Raw genomic sequence first — 6,764 nt, 5'->3', positions numbered from 1 at the left:
GTTTTCCAAAGGGCACAGAAGTACGACGTGTATCATCTGTAATTCCGTTTTTCATTACCTCATGATGTCACCCTCTTCCTCACGTCAGAGCACGACAACACGTGCGACTCACGTCGTGGCAGTTTTATTTCATACAGTGAGGTGAGCCAAAGAGTGGAAAAACAAGGTTCTTCAAATAAAGATAAAGAGGAAGAAGAAAGTATAAAATGACATTGAGAATAAAAAGAACACAATAACTACATTGGATACATTACAGCACAGATGGGAGTTGCTCTCTCTTGAAACTCTGGCAAACAACACTGTTTAATGAGGGCTTGGTCAAATCTGGATGTGTAATTTCCTTTTTTGTCTTTCAAGCTTCGAGTTGCCACCAGACGGATGAAGCTAATTTTTTTGGTATCATTTGTCTCACAGTTTTACACACACACACACACACACACACACACACACACACACACACACACACAGTCATCTATGATCAGTCTAAGTGTGTGAATATAAATGTGCCGTATGTTTGAAATAGAAAAAAGAATCGATGAAGTATTATTCACGTGTGACGACTATTGTACGTCGCTTTGGATAAAAGCGTCGGCCAAATGACATGTAATGTAAAATGTAATAACAGCTGTGATTTATCACAGCAATAAAAGGAACAGGAAGATGAATGGTTCACTGGTCATAAAGTGTGATAAGCCCAATGTCTCTACTTCTATAAACTCTGCTGTTGTGAACGTGGAAAACCCAGTTACGTTTATCTGACATCACCACGGCATGTAAAAAAAAAAGTAATTCACAATAACACGTCGCTAATCACATTGTTGTAACGTGAGTCACCTGTGGCTGTTCGCGGAATAAAACAATGTGTGTTCGGCCCTAACAACAGACAAATGGACATTTGGTGTTTGGGTATTGTTGAATTATTTTGCTTTATTTCCCTTCGAGATCAAACTTCCATATCCTGTCTAAGTGTCTCGGAGAGGGCAGACCCAGCGCGTTAAGCGACTTTTCCACAGGAGGCCTTGTCCTTTTATCCTGTTATTGTTTTGCAGGCTCATGTCTTAGATGTTGAAAGTTGATGCAGAAGCTTGGGAAGCTCCTGTAATGAATCAGGGGCATTTCCTCAGAAATGAGGCCCACATGGAAAGACTGCAAATGCAATATTGTCCAACGCGACTGCTGCTCCAGTGAGATATGTCTCAGGTTGGTGTGACGTATGACTCTGCTTATTTACTCACAAAAATATTTAAAGCAGAACTAGTTTTTACATTTTATCAGATAAAATAGACTCACCAATTGTCAATTATATTATATATATATTTTTTAAACTTCAGTGTAACTTTTTAATGTAAACATAACATTGCTATAAACAATCTCTTTGTTGAAACCAATGTTCTGTTTTTGTGCTTCAGTGTCAGAGGGAGGGCAGAAGTGTCTTAAAGTCAGGTGGCAGCGAGCTCCAGGTTGAGAAATGTACCCCATTTCTCCAGAACATGAGTGCGGTACTGAGATACTGAATCCTGAAAGAGAACAGTTGGAATTGGAATAGACTTGTGGCGTGTTTCCACCGTGTGGAAGTGTTCCTTCAACACTTGCAGTATATTCTCATACAAAGCTTGACGTCTTGTTGAGACAAATGGTGTTTTTCCACTACGTAGTACCGCCTCGGCTCCACTCGCCTCTGCATGGTTTGGTTGGCTTTCCATTGCAATATAGCACCTCCTCAACGTGGGCGGAGTCATCACAGCACCGCTGCATGAAACTGCTGTGACTTCATTTTATACGCGACACACAGACCAGGGACTAGTGACTTGTAAAGCAGTTGTTTTCAGCGTAACTGAATCATTACAATCAAGTTCATTAAAAAGATTTGTTTGCACAGACTCTGTCTGACAGTCACTCAAGTGAAATACAGCGGCAGGGGTTTGTGATGCGCTGTCGCTAAATACTTCAGACTCCTCTGTTAAATGTTGGAGATTAACCCACATTTGCAGGATTCTTAAGTCTTTTTAACTGATCTACAGTTCGACATTGTTTGCTTTGACTCTTGTGCCTCTTCCTGTGACGTCACGCATAGTATCGGCTCAGCGTGCTTGGAACCTCGCCAGAGTAGCAACTGATAAAAGTATCAGGTACTAACGCTAATGGAAAAGCAAAATAGCCGCGCCGTGCCGTGCCGTGCCGTGCCGTGCCGTGCCCAAGCGAGTCGAGTCACACTCGTTGATACACGCCAAAACTGAGCAGGAAAAAACGAGCTGCTGGATGTCCTCCATTGTTGTCCTTGTGTCTGATGTTGCTGTTCATGTCTCTTCATGTTTTGGAGTCACACACTGGAGCTTTAGCCACCATAAGCCACAGGTCACACCAGCTCAAGTAACAAAACCCCTGAGTGTGATAAAGAGCAAGGGTTTGTTTTAGTGCTGACACTCTAATCTCTTCATTTTTAAAAAAGAAAGAGCGAGGACACACTTCTGCTTTCACAACATCACTATAAGCTCACAAACCTGTGACTGTGTGGCCACAATCTCCCGACAACGTCGCGCTGCACCACCTCTCAGTGAAGCTAATAGGGCTAAAAGTGTGGTTAGCATGCGGGCCAGATCGAATGCTCAGTGAACCAGGAGTGGCGGCGTCCCGCTGCACCTCACAGTGCGTCGCTCTACTTTTTACATGCACCTCATGACACAGAATCACTCAGAGGGAAACGGGTAAGCCGAGAACTCCGTGTACTGAGTGATTACATAAGCAGCAGGGGCCAAAAGTATTAGCGTGCAGATCCTTTGTATCTGACTTCATCAGGGGCTCGAGCCTGAACCTTGGCTTTAATTAGATCCGTCAACTCAAAGCCCAGTATCTGTGGGAACGGTGCAGAGAACTGCTGAGCCGCTGGAAACCAGTGTGTGTGTGTGTGTGTGTGTGTGTGTGTGTTACATACTGTATGCTGTAAGGTTTCAGCAGCTGAAGAAGTGAAACCAAATTGATTTATTTTTTAATAATCCTGGATTTTGCTTACAAGCTAATTTATTACTGTGTAAGTCAAGTGTTTGCAGTGTGTCCATAATCTCATTTATTAGTCATCATATGACCTGCATGACGGGCCACACGGTGGGTTTAGTGGTTAGCTTTCTTGCCTTTGCAGCAAGAAGGCTTGGGTTTGAGTCCTGGGTTGGAACAAGGGCCTTTGTGCATGGAGTTTGCATGTTCTGCACATTTTGAACGTTAAATTAACCGTAGGATTTAATTATTGTCCGTCTTTGTGTGTTTGCCCTGCTATGGACCCTGCATTTACCCCCCCACGACCGCGGGTTTATTGGCATAGGTTGAAGTTACTGCCCATAAATATGTTTCTATAAGTGTATAATCACTTTCGTGGCCGTAGAATAAGCCTTTTCTTCGTATATAAGATTAGGCAAATTGGACACTCTAAACTGACTGTAGGAGTGAGAGTGAATGGTTGTTTGTCTCTATATGTGTCTCTGCGATGGTGTGTCCAGGGTGTGACCCCGCCTATTGTGGTAGAAAATGGATGGATGGACCTGCATGACTGAAAAAATGCCAAACATGTGTCAGGTCCCAGAAACCTCGTAAAAACGTGACACGGAGCCATATTTCATGGTATTTGTAGGCTTTTTTTATGCATGTAGTATTTTAACAGAAAAGGTTAAGGTCAGACAAGACGAGCTTATGTAAGATGTATGGAGTTTGCATGTAAAATAAATTCAGAATGATAATAATTTCAACAAGAAGGAAGAAATATGGAAAGCAAGCAGCAGGGATGACATCATGTGATGAAGGTTTGCCAGAGAAATCGAACCGGGGATGATGTGATTATACAGTGTGGTATCCAGCGTAGACCACTTTGTCATTTTGAGTTGTTAAATTATCACATTATTCGTCTGCACACTTAATCTATCATTTTCTCCTCCTGATTTTAGAGAAATGTTAGAATATTCAAACTTTTTTTCTTCTTTCCAGCATCGTCATTAATATCAGGGAATCCGAGTCCAAAGAATCCATCATTTTGTTTGTCCATCTGTGATCTATTTAACTCCAAACTTCTCTTTCCATGACGGCGTACGCTCACCACAAAGAGCCCCGGGAAGCCTGGACTTTCAGGCTCTCAGCCCTGTCGTCCTGATTTTCTCTCTCTTTCGCACTCATCTCTACATAAATAATCTTTCAGGACGGCCGGGGCTTCTGCTGTCACAGCTTTTGAGCCCCTTAATCTTTCAACAGACACCTCAAGACAGACGCTGTGTTCTTGAGCCGCTCACGTGGATTTAAGAGCAACACAGCAGTTACATCCATCAGTGACACGTCGACATCACTCAGCGCTTCTTCCCTGAAGCTAAGTGGAGCTTCACAGATTAAATACCAGGTCACTGTCAAATGTATAAACTGTATAAAAGACAATCTAATCTGACCCGTACACACTATAAGGTGTGAACGTGAAGGTGAGACGCCACAGACCTTAACTCAGGGGTGTTTAAACGTATGGCCCGCGGTCCAATATAGAAAGACTTTATTCTCCAGTTACCGTGATCTGTAAGTTGTAACCCTTTAAGCCTCAAAAGGTCTCAAACTTGCGGCCCCCCAATCGATTTCATGTGGCCCTCCACTTATTGAATATTGAATGTTTACATAAATATGTTGTTATTCTGAACAATGTATAATTCCACACTTTTATTTTGAAATTCTGTGAAATATTGTCAAAAGAATCATTATTGCATTATTACATCACCATGGCATATTGTGATATTGGCATATCCCAACTGTTTTTTCCCCTTGACCAGAACAGACACTCAGTGGCCCCTGGGTCATTTGAGTTTGAGACCCCTGGTATAAAACATATTTAAAGTGACATTTGTTTCACTTTTTGTCTCAATGTCCAAAAAAAGACGCTGATTCGCTGGCTTCCTGCAAAGATGTGAGTAAAATTACCGTAATAACCACATGTTGGTTTTGACGTGCAACTTCTCAGCTTTTAGAAACCGTTGCGTAAATATGGTAATGCAAAGTGCACTTGCGCAAACGTGTCGTCTGTGATACGCTCGGTGTTAAATGGATAATGCACACGTGTAAATGGTAAACTTAGGTATAACTTATTTTTCAGCTTGTCCTTCATATGTTTTGTAAAAACATGATTCAATGTAAAACAAAGGGGTGGGAAATTGGGAGTTCTTGTTGTTTAAAGGTTATTATGCTGTTATTTTACTGCTCTGGCCCACTTGGGATCACTTTGTGGCCCCTGAACTGAAATTAAAACGAGTTTGACGCCCCTGCCTTTACTGAATCTCGGACTTCCACAGATAAAAGAGTCATTCTTCATCCTCATCCACGACAGATGTGGTGGTGTGTTCAGGCGCTCCTCATTGATTTTTATGCCCAATATCAAGCCTCTTAAAGTGGAAAGTCTTTATTGCCCTCAGGGGGACAATTTGGAGGAAGACATTTTCGTTAACTGAAATAAAAACAAAAACTAGACAACCAACTAAAACTGAATGACGTGTTCATAAAACTAACTTAAACTAACACAAAAATGTGCTCCGTTTTTGTTTTTGTAAATGAATTTCATAGATAATCCTTTTGGGTTCATGTGAATGAAGTGTGTTCATTATAATATGTTTACATTGTTGGACATAAGGTCGTGCAAGTTAAACAGAACATTTGTGATGTAGTTAATTGGATTGAGTTGGTTCATCGAAATCTTTTAATGGTTTTTTTAATTTGCTCATGTTTTTCCCTCAGACTCCGGACTCACAAACAATGTGATGTTGTCTCGTGAGGGTTATTTATTATCATTATTTATGTTGTTATGTTCATGTGTGTCACAATAAATGTCAACACTAACAGTTAGGGTTTCCTCATACATGATGCACATTTTCATATAGACAGTTCTATTTTTGTCCTAATAGAATTTTAAAATGGCATATTTTGCTGGGTTTATGCTACATAAACTGACACAAAAACAAAAAAATAAAAATAATAAAAACTGATAAAAACTACTAAACCTGCTCTACAAACTAATTAAAACTAACTCATTTAAAAAACAACTAAATAAAAACTAAAACTAATGAAAAATCCAAAACAAGTATAGCCTTGAACAGAAGTCACTACATCAATTCACACTGTAAATAAATGGAATAAATAGAAGCATAAATGCATTATGTGCACACAACAGTGCCAACAATGAATAAAACATGAACCACTCGTGGTTTGTCGTCACGTCACACACAGAAGCTTCACATGACTTGAGTGCAGATGATCTGCGTTCTCATGCCGGTGCCGCTCTCGCAGAGTTTCAGGTCTCAGACCTAATATTTTGAAGCCTCAGTGAGTTCACACTGACAAATCATTTGATTCCCAGCTGGAACCACACACACGCACACACACACACACACACACACACACACACACACACACACACACACACACACACACACACACACAGACACACACACACACACAGAAAAAGTGTTTTTTCCTTGTGAAACGTTATGACGTCAGTGGGCGTGTCAGAGTGAGCTGTCGATGAGAGGAAACAGGAAGGACAACAAACTAATTAACTTGGGAAAACTCAACACAATCCAGCGTCATGTTTACTTACTTACTTACTCACTTTGTGAAACACCCTCCATTGACACTGTGGCACAAGGGAACGCCGGTTCCGCTTAACTGGTGTGAGCGTGGGCTGATTCACCGAGAGAACAAGAAACTGTGCCTGTGTTTGTCTACGGGAAAGTGCTACGAGAGGAAACACCACCTCC

Source organism: Solea solea, chromosome 6 (assembly GCF_958295425.1).
Source record: "Solea solea chromosome 6, fSolSol10.1, whole genome shotgun sequence".
Classification (NCBI taxonomy): Eukaryota; Metazoa; Chordata; class Actinopteri; order Pleuronectiformes; family Soleidae; genus Solea; species Solea solea.
The sequence above is the reverse complement of the archived record's forward strand: the minus strand, read 5'-3'. Positions refer to the sequence as shown.